Source organism: Ursus americanus, chromosome 5 (genome assembly GCF_024610735.1).
Source record: "Ursus americanus isolate L20-20 chromosome 5, mUrsAme1.1.p, whole genome shotgun sequence".
NCBI lineage: Eukaryota > Metazoa > Chordata > Mammalia > Carnivora > Ursidae > Ursus > Ursus americanus.
The window spans coordinates 51497903-51515138 of NC_142131.1; the positions used below are offsets into that span (position 1 = coordinate 51497903).

At 44.9% G+C, this 17236-nt stretch overlaps 1 protein-coding gene across 12 annotated transcripts in view; it reads right to left on the minus strand.

Annotated features, from left to right (window-relative positions):
• LOC123790207 (uncharacterized) overlaps nucleotides 1-17236 on the minus strand; it is a 385091-nt gene that overhangs the window by 331331 nt on the left and 36524 nt on the right. For 11 of the 12 annotated variants that reach the window (XM_087862175.1, XM_087862176.1, XM_087862173.1 and 8 more), the window contains exon 3: nucleotides 3081-3176. The gene's annotated coding sequence lies outside the window, so the exon portion shown is untranslated. Of the gene's footprint in view, nucleotides 1-3080; nucleotides 3177-3562; nucleotides 3660-17236 lie in introns of those variants that run through there. The other variant, XM_087862178.1, reaches the window with a different exon arrangement.

The following is a 17236-nucleotide window of genomic DNA, read 5'->3' on the forward strand; positions in this document are numbered from 1 at the left end:
AGCATCTGCTATGATGACCAACACCGTTCAGATGCCAAAGCAACACTTCCCACCTCTAGCCCTACGTCCTCAAAAAAAGGTAGCTGCATCCCAAATGAGAAAGTCGTGGATTGTGCTTTGGCCACCACCAGAGATTGACACTGCTATGACTGTGAGGAGGACCTGAGTGCAGGAGCCCTCACACGAGAGAGAAGACAAATGAGCCTGTTGGGTCCTTCCTCTCAGCACAAAGACAGCACATTCTTGGAAAACAAAGTATAGGATCTCACAAGTCCTGAATATCCATTTTCTTGCTTCTGTTCCTACACATGGTTCCAGAGCTACTCACACATCTGAGCTACATTAACACCAGTTGCACACATTGGTTGAGGAACAGTTTGCAAAATTACATCCTATTGCATGTATGTACGCGTGTCATACCTGCAGATACTCCTCCTCCCACATACATATGAAACAGAGCATGCATGAAGCATAATGCTAATTCTTTATTTTGCAAATGAAATGGACATTGAGCACTATAACTACAGATATTAAATTCTTATAAAAAAACTCAGATTTGGGGCGCCTGGGTGGCACAGCGGTTGGGCGTCTGCCTTCAGCTCAGGGCGTGATCCCGGTGTTGTGGGATCGAGCCCCACATCAGGCTCCTCCGCTATGAGCCTGCTTCTTCCTCTCCCACTCCCCCTGCTTGTGTTCCCCCTCTCGCTGGCTGTCTCTATCTCTGTCAAATAAATAAATAAAATCTTTAAAAAAAAAAAAACTCAGATTTGACTTTGAAAAATTTGAAATGGCTTCTTAGCTTTAAAATAATTTTGATTAAAAATTTAACACCAATTATAAATTTTATTTTGCTCTTTACTTTTCATCAATAAAATGTGAGCATTTTAAAAGGAAAATACCTTGCTAAAAAAGATAATTTGAATATTATCTTATTTGAATATAATGGCATAATTTTGCATACAAGTTAAATGCTCTTACGCTTGCATTTAAAACCAGCACTGCACAATATAAAGATAAATGGTAAAATTGTGGCAATAAATTAATATTGTAATTTCTTTTCTTAGAACATTAAGTAGCAAATAAATTGCCATAGTCAAAAGAAAAATTACAAAGAAAGTAAAAAGCTTTACATTTTAGTGCCTTAAAAGGCACTTTTTTCCTGCTTCTTAAGCAAGGAATCCCCCATTTTCATCCGCACTAGGGCCCATAAATTATGCAGCCAACCCTGATGGTGGAGTAGAAAGAGAACAAGCATCTGAGTCCTTAATGTCATTGGTGAGCCACTGCCAACCTATGGACTACCAATCCCATTTTCTTTGTTTTGTCCACAATAAACACCATTGTGACTAAAGCCACTGTTAGAAAAGGTTTCTCTTACTTGCAACCAAAAGCACTCCTAACCAATAAACTACTAGCCACCCCATGGTTGTTTTGAGGAAGGAATGAGGTAAGTCAACTGACCAGTAAACAGGTCATTTTCAAGCACTGAGTATGAGCGAGCACTATAGTGGTGGAGCTCTCGCAGCCGTGCTGGGCACATAGCGGGTTTCCATACGACTCACCACCCCGACACAGCACTTTTCAGAGTAAAAGAGGGAACAAATAAAATGATGCCAGGACTAAATGGCGGTACCAGGCCAACTAATAAGAGTAAGCACTCAACAAATGTTAGCTCTTCTTATTCATGGATTAACTTAAACATCACTTCTCCAGGAAGGCCTTCCCATTCCCCAAGTCTGCATGACAGACCTGTGGCACCCTTTGTGTCCTCGAACACAGCAATTCCCACAGACTGTAGCTCCAAAGCCTTTGACTAGCCCATCCACCACACCGGACTGCAGTTCTAACAAGGTGGGGACTCTCTCTGTCCTGTCCTCTGTGGTATCCACAGGGTCTCACAAGTAGCAGGCACTCAATTAATACTTGCTAGCTGAAATTATCCAGTCTCCTGTGTATACACTTGCCTAACCCTGGTGATTTCACCATGAATTAAATGCTCTTATACTTGCATTTGGGTTCTGGGGAAGCAAGACCTGTATTTTATTCCCAGATGTGTCCCCTCAAGTCCTATATGCAGTGCCCAGTAGGTAATGGTACTCAAGTGCTATGTGCTGCTCTTCCAGAATCTCTCCAATGGCCAGATCATGTCTGTGGTGATGTGAACAACAGACAGGGAGGCAGAACCTACTGCTCCCATTGCATATCATCTACCACATTATCTAGCTCTAGAAGTTCAGAATGGAGAATCAAGATGGGAGATCCCATTCTAGGCACATGGACCATATTTCTGTCCTGTCAACTAATTTTTAAATTAGGTCTTTCTTGCCGTAGCAAGATGTATCTTACAGGCACAGAGGAGAGCCCAACATAATGTCTCTCCCTATCCACAGGGAACTTGAGCTTACAACTATTAGCACCTCCCTCTTCCCCTTCCTGAATCAGCTTGCTGGGGCTGTTGACTCAGTAAGCCAACTGTCCAGAACATTCTTCAAAATCAGCATGCTAGAGGCAAGCAGTGGACCAGACCTGGGCGCTCACAATCCCCGCCCAAGAATTAAGAGACAGCCCCAACACAGGCTCCAAGGAGTCAGAAAGGAAGGACAATAAAGGAAAACACAGAGGCTGCGTGCTCTTCCCTTTTCACATGCACTCACCCCATATTCCCTTTGGGGAACAGATAAAACAGCAGGCAGTTCAGCTGGCCCTCCGTGGCTAATCACTGCCATCAGACTCCACCGGCAGAGCCCCCTTCAGGGTTCAGGGGAAGGAGAACTATGCTCTGGACATTCTTCAGCAAAAAGGACCAGCTGTGGTTTGGGGACTAACCTCACACCAGGCATCTAGCTTCCCACAGCCATGCCAGGGACCCCCCTCTACCAGGGACCCTGCGGCAGCCAATCAAATACACCAGAGCCCACTTTACATCACCACATTCACCAGCTTCTCTAATGCAATCACTCCAACAGAGTGATTAACAGAGGGGCTAAAAATCATTCAGACATCTGAGCTACTCCCACAAAACACTATCATTTTTGTTTTTCCCCACATTGTGTACCCACGATTTCAGAAACACTCCTTACCTTTCACTACTCAGAAAGCCTCTTTCTCCACCTGGTAAGGGATCCTTCATCTTGACCCCCTCTTTAATGCAGAAGTCACTGGAACAGCGATTAAACCTAAAATGAAATTTTGAGTTAATTATCTATCTTTAGACTTACAAGAAGCCTCTGTGATGAAAAGTGGATTTTTTCTGGAATCTTGTGGATTCATCCTGATATCCTACTTTCCTACTCTCTCTTAAAAAAAAAAAAAATTTTTTTTTTTAACTTCACTAGGAAAAAAATAAATGAACCATTTCTGGTTGTGGGAGGGGGTAGGGGGAAACAAGCAAATACAGTGAGGTCTCCCTGGCCCCCATCTGTTCCAAATCTTCTCCTCACAGGATGTAATGTCTGAAAAGCAAGAAAAATATTCCTTCCTCTTCCAACATTCAGCAGGATCTTGCATGCAAAGAGAAGAATGTCTGGTTACTCTGTGGGTTTTCATCTGCTTTTTAACTCACATGTTGCCGAGTTACACTGGCCCCCCAATCCCATTTCCCCCACTTCCCAAAGAAAAGCAGTGGGATGGCTGGGAGGCCGCAAGGTCCACCACTAGCAAGGAACGTCCTGGTTCTGGCAAAGCTCCCTCCCCTCCACCAACCCCTTTGGCACAAAGGATTAGTTCTAAGTCTGGCCAATGACTTCTGCAGATTTCTTAGCTGAAGACTTGCCAGAGGGATGCCTGGGCCCCCAGAGGAAGTGGGCCGGCCCCAAGAGTAAAAGGAGTGGGCTCCGAATCCTGAACTTCTTGTTCCGCGCGCTCACCCCCTGCTTCCAGGCACTTTGCGCGCGGATGCCCACACACAGCCAACTCCTGGACGTCTAAACAGGAAGGATGTTCCCCAGTAGCTCCCGACAGCCATCACTGATGCCTTTCCAGGACCAGGAGGGTGATATTTATAGGAATGGCAGCCAGCCAAACCAGGCCAGCTCCAACTTTATTTCAACCAACCCTCCTTGCGTTTTCTGTAGTTCTCCTTTGAGTTAAACGGGGAGGCATTCCTCCCTTTATTGCTTGATTTTTACTCAGGGAAGGAGATATGACTGAGAAACACCGACTAAAAAGATGGAAAAGGATGTTCATGGTCCGCCCCTCCCCCTCAGCTCTCAGTCTTCCTCCCCTGCGCCCCCCCAGCCACCTCCACCTCCACCTTCTTCATCTCCCCAGACACTCACCTTGGCACATGCTCCTTTTAGTGCCCGGGCAACACAGAACCCCTTGCAGCCCTCAAAGTAAGCAAAATTCCCTCTTAACCTGGGCCCAGATTATCCTTCCTGCCACTCCCTCACCCCTTCTTAGCACATCCTACAAGAAAGACCCTGCAGGGTCCACCCACCCCCCACACACCCTTTCTCTGAGCTTCCTTCCTTCCACTTTTCCCCTAAAGAGCTCTTCCTCCTCATGGTTGCTCAAACACACCAAACCACCCCTTAGGGCCTTCCCGCTTGCTGTTTCCTCTACCTGGGACACCATCTCCTGGGGTGTTTGAAAGTCTGGCTCCTTGACACCATCTACATTGCTGCCGGGAAATTACCTTCCTCAAGGGGCCTTGCTAACACTGTCTAATAAAAAGCAGCCCCCATCTCTCTCCAGCTGCTCTCTCCCACACGTGCTTTATTTTAATTTATAGCACCTTTTGCCACCACCAAACACTCTCCTTGACCAAACTTTTGTGAGGCTCCTCTGAGCCCTTGTCAACTAGGCCTCCATGGCGGGCCCTCAACAGAGAGTCCTGCTAAGTGAGCCCCTACTCTTGATATCTGACCAAATTCCTCCACCCTCGCCTCTGCTGTTTAACTGCTTGGACTGCCTTCTTCAAGAATCCTGATGATTTAACAAGAATTTCCCCACCCCTAGGGGCGCCTGGGTAGCGCAGTCGTTAAAGCATCTGCCTTCGGCTCAGGGCGTGATCCCGGCGTTCCGGGATCGAGTCCCACATCGGGCTCCTCCGCTGTGAGCCTGCTTCTTCCTCTCCCACTCCCCCTGCTTGTGTTCCCTCTCTCGCTGTCTGTCTGTCACATAAATAAATAAAATCTTTAAAAAAAAAAAAAAAAAAAAAAGAATTTCCCCACCCTTGATGTCTCCTCCATCCACCCCCCCCCCCCTTCTCACTAGAAATGTCCGGCTATCTTTGCTATATTCAGCACTGAGCTCACTCTCTTTTCCCTATGGAAACAGTCCTGATCAAGCCTTCTTTACTGTTTTAACCTGTGCCACAGTAATTTTTCTTCAACACCACCTCGCAGGCGATCTCGTCGTTCATCTGTCTCTCCCCACTGGACTGGCAGGGTCTGCATGCGTTCTGCCCTCCACTAGCCTCCTAGCTTCTAGAGCAGCGTCTGACATCCAGCAGACACTCAACAACTCTTTGCTGAATGAACAAATCTAGCTACTTCCACTTGTCTCTCACTGTCCGTTTACCTGCCCCCTCCTCTGGGAAATCATTCCTGAATCTTCCAAGGCTTGACCCTGGACCTCACCTAGCAGTGATCCTACTGATCACAAGGGATAAGTCTCTAGTCAAATATGTATAGTAACATGTACATCGATATGTATGTTTAATTTGCTACCTATACAACATACTGATATACAGTACAAAGCAGAGAAGTCTATCTTGACCATCTGCCCTCCTTCCCTTCCACACCACCCCACTTCTAGTGTTTTCTCCATCTATACAGCCAGACACACGTGTGTGTGTGTGTGTGTGTGTGTGTGTGTGTTTCCTCCTCCAACCCATAGACACTGCCTAACCCCTAACAGGGGTTTAATTAAAAAGGGGGAGGGGAATGCTTGATATCTGGGTGGTGAGTTCAAGCCCCACATTGGGCATAAAGCTTAAATAAATAAATAAATAAGGGAGAAAGAGGAGCAGTGTGGGGCTGAGAGCCAGGTCTCTGCTCTCCAAAACCAAGCCCAGCTTGGCCCCCATCTTCCTGGCTTTGTCCATCCACAGGAGGAGAGACGCCACACCGCCGTCTGCCCTGCAAGAGGAAGGTAAGTCTACCACACTTACAGAGCCAGCGTGGATCAGGGCAGCAGCCCTAAGCCCACTGCTCAAAGTGCTGCTCCTGAAAGGCATGAGGGTTCATAGGCCCAGAAAGCCATGGGAGCCAGGACCCTATTGCTGGTGAATTCCAGCCTGCTTGGAATCTCGGGGTAAGGGGAGGACGGCGGATATGTGTGTGGTAGCATGGGGGTGGGGAGAGCTGATTGTAGAAACAGCCCAAGTAGGTTTCCACATAAAGGAAAAGCAAACAGAGGAAGGCTCTTCCTCAGCCCTGTGAGCCTCTCTGAGGAGGGCAAACCTTCAAGTGTTTGTTGAAAACCTAATCGGATTAAAAATGCTTTGAAAGAGCTGGAAGAGGAAGTACAGACTCTGACCCCCTCCACTAGCCTGCAGCCTAAGCACTGTCACTTTCCTTTCCCGTGGCCTGTCTGCGGGTGCTGTACACAGACCCACATTTAGGAAGGTACCTTGGGCAGAAGTGGAAACCAACTGTCGTCGTCATCGTCCACTGAGGGCTACCAACTCCTCTAACTGCCAAGAAAGAGCTTCTGGAGTCAGACCAACCAGCCAGGACTGGAAAAACAGTGGACACTACACACAGTCTTCACCTCACCCACCCACGACTCTGGAAGATACTGAAGTGCTGGGCCCCTGCTTCCTGGGAGGCACTTAATTATCAGCCACCCCACCCCCACCCCAGGTGGGTGGGTCTCCCTTCTCACAGCCAATTCATCCCAAGAAGTTCCAGGTGAAGTGAGTATCCAAGCGGGTTTGTCAAACAGTAACTAAAGGAAAAGACAATACTTATCGAAATACCCCAGATTTTTGGTTCTCTCTCTGTTGGACAACTTTACCAGATCCTGTCACCCAATACCATCATGCTAGGATGACCAAGCACCCCAAGTTGCCAGGGACTCTCCTGGTTTTAGCCCTTAAAGTATCACATCCCAGGATGGTCGGGTTCATCAGTGCAACCTCCCCACGGTTTCAGATGGGCACATGTTTGGGGAAGGTGGGCTGATATTGTTCACTAATTCTCACGCCCTTGCTGGGTTTTAGAAGGAAGGAAATGGTGAATCTATAGGTTGAATTAGTTTCTTTCAACCAAAGACTTAAATTTAAAAAGAAGAAGATAGGTAAGAATACCGCCCAACACTCAGCACTTTTTCTGAATATACAATGCCTTCTTTAATCCTATGAGGTAGATACTATTTTCCAGATTGGTAAAGTGTGGCCCAAAATCACAGATGATAATAATAATTAATCACCATCATCATCATCATCATCATCATCATCATCCAGGCAGTGACACCAGAGTTCCCAAACTTACTGTCTTACATTATGATCTCTAAAGATGAAGAGTCCTTGTCATTTTGATCACAGAGGACAAAAACAACCTGCAGTGACTTGTGCCAGATGGACAAAGCAGACATATGTGGAGCAACTCACCAAGAAAATGACATTGTGAGACGGTGACCATAAGCTCTCCTATAGCTGGGACCCCTAGCTGCTATGGGGAGACGACCAGGCTCACGGAAGGTTATTGGCACTGCTGCCCTGGTGCAGAGCCTCACCCCAGAACCCCGCAACATCGGCCTCACCCCCATCCACCCTCCCAAGGCTTCCAGATGAATCCACTCAAACCCCAGATCTGAATGTGCTCCTCCAAACCCCGTCTGGCACGTCAGCAGCTACACTGCATAATAAAATCCTGGTCCCTCAGCCCGAGTCTCGTCTGTTGCCCTGAAAATAGAAGTGAAGACCGACTCTACAGGAACCAATTCGGCAGCATAGGTCATAACCCTTGGTACAAGAGCATCCCCTCTGACTTTATAATCTCTCTTCTAAGACTTTCCCCCAAGGAAATGGTTGTTAACTGGCAGTGACTGGGAGAAGGAGGGTGACATTTTACACACAAAGGTGTTCATACACAGGGTTATCTGGAACGAGGAACTTGGAATAATTCCTGTGACTAACAAGAAATGGTTAATAAGCTCCGATGCATCTGATGTATCCATCCAATTGGATATTATGGAACCACTAAAATGTATGCTTTTAGGTTGAAAATAGCATGGAAAATGCTTGGGCTACCATGTTAAGCATAGCAAGCAGAAAATAAAATTATAAAGACAGTGTGATCACAACTATGTGAAAACAAAAATACTACCTGCAGGGAAAGGACCAAAAGGAAATAACACCGTGAAGAAGAACTTGCACTTACTAAGGAAGCATCCTGCTAATAAACTGCTTTACATTCTGATCTCACCTAACCTTCACGACAAGTTAGGAACTATTTTGATCTTCCCTCTACCCAGGAGAAAATCCAAGATCCAAGAAGATAATTAAGCTGCAAATGGTTGCCCACAGCTAATAGGGGGGAAAGAAGGGATCTGAACTCAGATTTGCCTGATTCAGGGCCTGTGCCCTCCTCCTCCACACTAGTCCATATCCAGGTGCAGACAGTAGCTCGATTTGGCTGGTAAACTGCTGGCAAGTGTTTCCTTCGACTTTCCACTTTATTTTCCAAATTGTCTATATTAACCCTTATGACACTGTTTAAACATTTTTTTTCCATTTCAAAGGTAATCCAGGCTTATAACACTTGGGATGTTGTATTACTTTTTTAATGTAGGAAACAATAAACTTAGGACTAAACCACATTTTTTAAAAAAGATTTTATTTATTTATTTGATAGAGAGAGAGAGACAGCCTGCGAGAGAGGGAACACAAGCAGGGGGAGTGGGAGAGGAAGAAGCAGGCTCCCAGCAGAGCAGGGAGCCTGATGTGGGGCTCGATCCCAGGACCCTGGGATCATGACCTGAGCTGAAGGCAGACGCTTAATGACTGAGCCACCCAGGTGCCCCAGGACCAAACGACATTTAACAACAACAACAAACCTTCCTTCATCTTAAATTCTCCACAATTTGGCTCTCTGCTGTCCTGGCCACATTTCCCACACTCCTTTTTCTTAGTCGCTAAGTCACTAAGCTATTAGGTAACATGGTCAGGTCTACAGTTTGGAAAGAACACCTCTGGGGTAGAGAGGAAGGTGGAGAGGCAGGTGGAGGTGGTGGGCACAGGTGAAGAGGTCCCTCTGGAGATGACCCGGCAGATGGCCAGTGCATAACACACACGTGGAAAGGACATGCCCACAATGTCCTAGAGAGACAAACTATCTATGGAAAAGCATCAGCAATAAACAAAAGAAACAGCAGGAGGACCGGGAGCCAGGACCTGAGGGGATCCCACCCCCTCACCACCCCCACCACAGGCACCCCAACCACCCCTACCCCATTCGCCACTGCCACACCCCTGTCTCAGGGCCTCCTGGCTACTGCTCCAAGGAAGCCAGGAGACAGGATGACCTTCAGTCACCACTCCCTGGGACATCCAGGATAGAAGTGGCAAGGGCTAGTAGGACCACCACCAGCCACCCCACCACTCTGGACCTGGCCTCCCTGGGGGTGCTTTTTTCCTAGCTTGAGGGAGAAAGCAGACTTTTGAGAAAACAAATTACAAGACAGCTTGGCTGCAGCAGAACAGGAGCAACACAAAGTGTGAGAAGTTGCAACAAAGATGCTCCTATTTCACTCACTTTTCCCAATCTTAGCACATGGGAAGGCTTTCCAAGTAAGGAAGCCATAATATTGCTGGAGAAAATAAAATGAAAATGAGGAAACCCTCAACAGTGTTTCTTAGCCCTTGGGGGGTCTGAGAACTGCCTGGGGGAGAGGCTGTTTAAATACGGATTTTTCAGGCTCACCCACAAACATTCTGATTTCATAGAACCCACTCAAGCTCAAGAGTCTGCCTTTTATTGCGCATCTCCCCAAGTTGCTGTTGGATCCCACCTGCTAAGAAACCCTGACTTACGGCGTCTTGCAGCTGTAAGGACTGACATTTGGGGAACATTTCTAATTATTTCATCTTAAAAAAAAAAATTGCAAAGGGTATACAGGGAATTTTTTATATTATTTTTGCAACTTTTCTGTAAGACAGATTATTTCAAAACAAAAACTTTAAAACATACGTATTACAAAAGTAATATGTGCCTATAATAAAATATTTTTAGGGGCACCTGGGTGGCTCAGTTAGTTACGCATCTGCCTTGGGCTCAGGTTATGATCCGGGAGTCCCAGAGTGGAGCCCTGCGTCGGGCTCCCTGCTCAGCAGGGGGCGGAGGACATCTGCTTCTCCCTCTGCCCCTCACCCTGCTCTTGTGCTCTCTCTCACTCTTTCTCACTCTCAAATAAATAAAATGTTTTTTTAAAAGTTTTTTTTTAATAGTACCAGATCAGGTAAAGTAGAAAACAGACATCCGGGGCACCTGGGTGGCTCAGTACGTAAAGCACCTGAATCTTGGTTTTGGCTTTTTTCACGATCTCAGGGTTGTGAGATGGAGTTTGCCTCAGGCTCTGTGCTGAGCATAGAGTCAGCTTGGGATTCCTTCTCTCCCTCTCCTTCTCTCCCTCTCCCCCACTCATGCACATGTGCGCACACTCTCTCTCTCTCTCTTTCTCCCTCTAAAATAAATTAATTAAATAAAAAAAGAAGGAAGGAAGGAAAGGAAAGGGAAGGAAGGAAGGAAGGAAGGAAGGAAGGAAGGAAGGAAGGAAGGAAACAGACATCCCCCTTCACTCTCCCTCCTCCTCCACCACCAGCCTCATCCTACTCTTCAAACTAACCCATGTGAATAGTCTGGTACATTTTAGCAAAAAGTCAGACTTTTTCTGTGTGTTTTCATTCTTTAACAATAACTTATGCCTACAAGAATGCGATGAAGATGAGCCTCAAAATTACTGGTCGAAATGCAAATTAATACAACCCTTTTGAAAAGCATTTTAGCAGTGTATATCAAAACTCATAAAAACATTTATATTCTAAGACCTACCAATTCCATGTGCAGGAATCCCTCCCAAGGATAGCACTCTCCTGGAACAGTATACATTTTTTTTAAAGATTTTGATTATTTATTTGTGAGAGAGAGAGAGAAAGAAAGAGAGCACGAGCTCAAATGAGGGGAGGGGCAGAGGAAGAAGAAGAGGGAGAGAGAGAATCTCAGGCAGACTCCCCGCTGAGCACGGAGGTCTAAGCAAGGCTCAATTTCTGGAACGCTGAGATCATGATCTGAGCCAAAATCAAGAGTCAGACACTTAACCGACTGAGCCACCCAGGGGTCCCCCTTGTTTTTTCAATTGTGGTAAGACTACTTAACCTCAGATCTACCCTCTTAACCAATTTTTAAGTGTAAACACATTAATGTTGACTATAGGGACAATGTTGTACAGCAGATCTCTAGAACTTACTCATCTTGCTTAACTAAAACTTTATGCCCCCTGATTAGTAATTCCCATTTCTCCCTCCCTTCCTCCAACCCCTAACACCATCATTCCCCTCTGTTTCTATGAAGACTACTCTACATACCTCATAAAGGGAATCATGCACTATTTGTCTTTCTGTGATCAGCTTATTTCATTTAACATGATGTCCTTAAGGTTCATCCATGTTGTCACATACTATAGCATGTCCTTCATCTTTAAGGCTGAATAGTATTCCATTATATGTATATACCACTTTCTTTATCCATTCATCTGTTGATGGACACTTAGGTTGTTTCCACATGTTGGCTGCTGTAAATAGTGCTACCATGAACATAGGAGTGCTAATATCTCTTTGACATCCTGATTTCAATAATTTTGGGTAAATATCCAGAAGTGAAATTGTTAGATCATAGGGTATTTCTATTTTTAATTTTTTTTTAAGAACCTCCATACTGTTTTCCAAAGCAGCTGCACCATTTTGCATTCCTACCGACAGCATGCAAGGGTTCGAATTTCTCCACATCCTTGCCAACACTTTTTTTTCTTTTATAAAAGCCATCTTGACAGGTATGAGGTGATATCTCATTGTGGTTTGATTTGCACTTCCCTGATAATTAGTGACATTGATCATTTTTTCATTTATCTGTCAGCCTCTTTGTCCTCTTTAGAGGAATGTCCTCTCAAGCCCTAACCCACTTTTATCAGGAAATAAGGTTTCTTAATTATTGAGTTTTAGAAGTATGTAATTTTTATTTTTATTTATTTTTATTTTTTTTTAAAGATTTTATTTATTTATTCGACAGAGATAGAGACAGCCAGCGAGAGAGGGAACACAAGCAGGGAGAGTGGGAGAGAAGAAGCAGGCTCATAGCAGAGGAGCCTGGTGTGGGGCTCGATCCCATAACGCCGGGATCACGCCCTGAGCCGAAGGCAGACGCTTAACCGCTGTGCCACCCAGGCGCCCCTAGAAGTATGTAATTTTTAAAAACGATATCATGAAGCAACAAAGAAGATGGTTCTGATGATGTTAGTGAAAAAGGAAAACAGCATAAACATTTTACATACCTTCCAATTATCAAGTTTTTTTCTTTTTTTCTTTTTTTTTTTTAAAGATTTTATTTATTTATTTGACAGAGAGAGGTGGCCAGCGAGAGAGGGAACACAAGTAGGGGGAGTGGGAAAGGAAGAAGCGGGCTCCTAGCAGAGGAGCCTGATGTGGAACTCGAACCCAGAACGCTGGGATCATGCCCTGAGCCGAAGGCAGACGCTTAAGGACTGCGCCACCCAGGTGCCCCCAAGTTTTTATTTTTCTAATTTAATTTTATTTAAATAGATAAAACTACGGAAATAAAACTAAATTGCTAACAGTATGTTACAGAGGTGTTATTTGAGTGAAAGTTCTCTCTTTTTTAACCTTGCAGGGTTTTTTTTTTTTAAGATTTATTTATTTATTTGAGAGAAAGAGAGAAAGTGCATGTGCACAAGCCCGAGGGAGGGGCAGAGGAGAGAAGTAAACTCCCTGCTGAGAGCAGAGTCCTAAGTGGGGCTCTATCCCAGGACCCTGAGATCCTAACCTGAGCAAAATTAAGAGTTGGAAGCTCAACTGAACGAGCCACCCAGGCGCCCCTTGAGTGAAACGTTTCTACTATTTCTCTGTTGAGTGCTCAGCACTTGAATTTTGCAGAAAAACTGAGACTTGGGTGAGAAATCCATCTCCCATTTTCCACATGTACAACTTCTTCTTTAAAAAAAAAAAAAAATAGGCTCCATGCCCAGCGTGAAGCCCAACCCAGGGCTTGAGCTCACGACCCTGAGATCAAGACCTGAGCTGACATCGACGAGGGTCAGATGCTTAACCGACTGAGCCACCCAGGTGTCCCTCCACACATACAACTTTGAGGTCTTCATGTAAACTCCTTGAACCTCAGTTCCTTATGGAGACAATGGGATATAAAAACTATCACCTAAACTTAATTCAATAATTAAAATAAACGTGTTAACAATGGATACATTCCAACCTGATAGGATAACTAGAGCTGTTTGGGTTATTTGTCTGTATTCTCTGTGATGGGTCACATTTCACAAATCAATACTTAAACACTGGGATTTAAAAACGGTGGTCAACGGGGCGCCTGGGTGGCTCAGTCAGATAAGCAGCTGCCTTTGGCTCAGGCCATGACCTCAGGGTACTGGGATCGAGCCCTGCATCCAGCTCTCCTCTCAGGCATCAGCAAGTCTGCTTCTCCCTCTCCCTCTGTGATCTGTCTTGCTTTTTCTCTCTCAAACAAATAAATAAAATCTTTTAAAAAAATCAAAAAATTAAAAAATAAAAACAGGGGTCAAAATTTTGATAGCTCTTATTTTTCTCAAGGGACCTGCTCTTAAGTCCATTCTTTACTTCTAAAACAGACATTGTACAAAGTGCATTACAGTGACAAGGCACTATGCCCAGTTAATTGAAATAATGAAATGGGAATAAGATTTGCAAATTGCAAAGTACCTAAAAGTATAATACAGCATGAATGCATTGGGGATGATCCCGAAGAGATGGTGATGGAACAAAGGCCCAAATACCTAGAGTATGTGAGGTACAATAATGCATTACATGAACACATTAAATGCAGGGGGCAGGCGATTGAAGATGGAATGTGGCGGGGCCGAGTGTCAAAAAAATCACCAGACTCTTCCAATGCCTGGGCAAATGCTTCCAGGAGGAGGCAAGACATTGAAGGGTAATGAGAGTAAGAATAATTACCTCGGGATGCCTTTCAGCCAATCAGAAGAACAATTTCTGGAACTACCTTCATCTAATTTATCACTAGTCCTGTCTATGAGGCTTGGCTCTGCATCTTCTACTTTGGAGTTAATCATAAGAGTTACTCTGCGCCCATGGTTATAGGAAGTCTCCTTTCTAATGACCATTTAGAAATAGAAACTAAAGTATGATTATTTTATTATCATTACCTCGATAGTGTGGTCAAGCTTATTGTTCCTAAAATTCCGAAAGCACTTGTTCCAGAAAATATAAAACTATATCTAGTTAATAGTTTAAAAAAAAAAAAAAAAAGAGGGGGCGCCTGGGTGTCTCAGTTAGTTGAGCATCTGCCTTCAGCTCAAGTCATGGTCTCCAGGTCCTGGGATCAAGCCCCACATCAGGCTCCTTGCTCAGCGGGCAGTCTGCTTCTCCCTCTACCTCCCCTGACAACCCCCCTGCTCATATTCTCTCTGTCTCTCTCTCTCTCAGACAAATAAATAAAATACTAAAAAAATATATCCTCTTTACACACCCCATCTCCTATCCTTCCCTGGAGGGAACTGCTGTTTGGATATATATTCTTCCACACCTTCAATTTTACATATACATATGATGTATTCACATCTGCCTGCATGTGTGAGCATATACACACACACAATTATTTTTACACAAATAAGATCACACTCCCTGGTACTTGAATTTTTCACTTAAGAATAACTCAATGGCATCTTTCTTTCTTTATCTGGAGTTATAGACATGTGTGTGGTGGTTCTAGACCTTGGGGCCTGCCAGCTTGAAGTCTAGCTCCCACACTTACTAGCTATGTGATTTAGGCAAATCACTTAATATCTCTTTCCCCATCTATAAAAATATTATTTTTCTTTCCCTTTTTAAAGATTTTATTTATTTATTTGAGAGACACAGAGACAGAGCATGAACAGGGGGGAAAGGCAGAGGGAGAGGGAGAAGCAGACTCCCTACTGAGCAGGGAGCCAGACGCAGGGCTCAATCCCAGCGCCCTGAGATCATGACCTAAGCTGAAGACAGACACTTAACAGAATGAGCCACCCAGGCACCCTTATAAAAATATTCTAATAGTAACCAAAGGACTACTGTGAAGATTGAATGAGTTCATACTGTAAATATGTAAATATTATACAATATGCAAAGCACTTAGGATAGTGTGTAGAGTTAAGTACTGTATGTGTGTTGGCCATTGTCATAGTAGTAGACCCCCTTAGCCACAGGCAGTACATTCCAAGGTCCCCAGTAGATGCCAGAATCCATGGATCATTCCAAGCCCTATATACACCATGTTTTTTCCTATACATACATACCTACGATAAATTTTAACTTAAGAATCTGACACAGTAACAGATTAACAATAGTAACCAATAATAAAATAGAACAATTATAACAATATACTGTAATAAAAGTTAGGTGAATGTGGTCTCTCCTTCTCTGTCAAAATACCCTATTTACTGTACTCACCTTTCTTTCTGTGACCAAGGGACATGATGAAGTGTCTCCAGGATGAGATGAGAGAGGTGAACGACACAGGCACCGTGACATAGCATTAGGCTACTCTGACCTTCTGCAGATTCTTCAGGAGGGTCACCTGTTTCTGAACTTCAACCTTCAGTTGACCATGAGTAACCAGAACTCTGAAAAGCAAAACTCTGAATGGTGGGGGAGGAGGGAACTCCTATATCTGCTTTGTTCTCTTCTTTAATACTCATATAGTGTTCCATCCCTTGGATGAACTGTAATTTATTAAGCCTGTCCCCTGCTGAAAGACACATTGGTGATTTCCTACTTCTTGCGTTTCTGGACATAGATCTTTGTATACATGGGCAAACATCATTCTAGGATAGTTTCCAAGGAATGGAATTCCTGCATCAAAGGTCATACTCCTTTTTTATGAAAGATGTTGCCAAATTTCTCTCCAAGAGGCTGCACTAATTGACACGGTGGCCAACAGTTTATGCATGCCTGTCTCCAGGCATCTTCCCAACACTGGCAGCCTGCATCTTTGGCGTCCTCATTTCTGCATTCGCCTTACCTCAGTGAAACCTCAATCAAAACCACCAACAATGCATTTGTTAAAGTCCCTGGGACACCTAATCCCTTTGTCTTTTCTAAAAAGGAATGAGGCGTTTTTGGCTCTGACAGGCCTTCAGTTGCCTGGACACAGCCCTGGGTTGACTTTGAAAAATACAAATAAAACACACTTGCTGTTCCCTAACACCCTCAGAGAAGCTCAAGGGGGCCCATGTGAGGCCCAGTGCTCTGCTCTCTATCACATGCAAAAAGATTTTCAATAGCAGCTGGTGTTTTCCTGGGTGGAGATCAGAGCCAGCATTTGTGTATAAATATTATCCGAGGGCTGGAGGGAGAATCGGGCTAGAAGCAGAGGCTGCAACATCCCAGTTGTCTTGTTAATGGGGCTCCCTCCATTAACAAGAGGGTATGCAAGAGCAGTGAGCACCCTCATCCTTTTCCTGAGCTCCCCGTAAAAAGGGGAAGCATCCCTGGCAGGGGCCCACACCACCAGGGTAGCTTGTAATAAAACAGAGGGGGAGGGGGTGCAGAGCTTGGCTGGAAATCCACAGCAGGCAGAAAAGGAGGGCAAAGAGGCACATCTACAGGGCCCAGACTGCAGTTCTGTCACCTGCTCTGCAGGTCTGGTGGAGTGAGCACCGGCAGCCACATGGCTCCTTAGACCATGGCTTCCGTCCCATAACGACACAATGACCACTGACTGAGGAGGCCCCTCTGGCCTCACCTCCAGTGTTTTACGTCACAGGCGACTTCTGGCTTTGCTTTTAGGACCTCTCCAAATAGAGGAGAGCTGTGCAGAGATGGGCTCTGGCCCAGGCAGGGCCTCCCAGAGTTCTTAGGCGGGAATGTCAACAATTCGAAGGGTTGCCCCTGCTAAGCTCTGCAAGCCCAAAGCCATTCATCTTCCAAACTTGTTTTTCAGGCTCACTATTTTATGGCTCAAAACCATTCACCTTTGTTCTTTCAACTGTCTGCTTGCCTCCCACCATT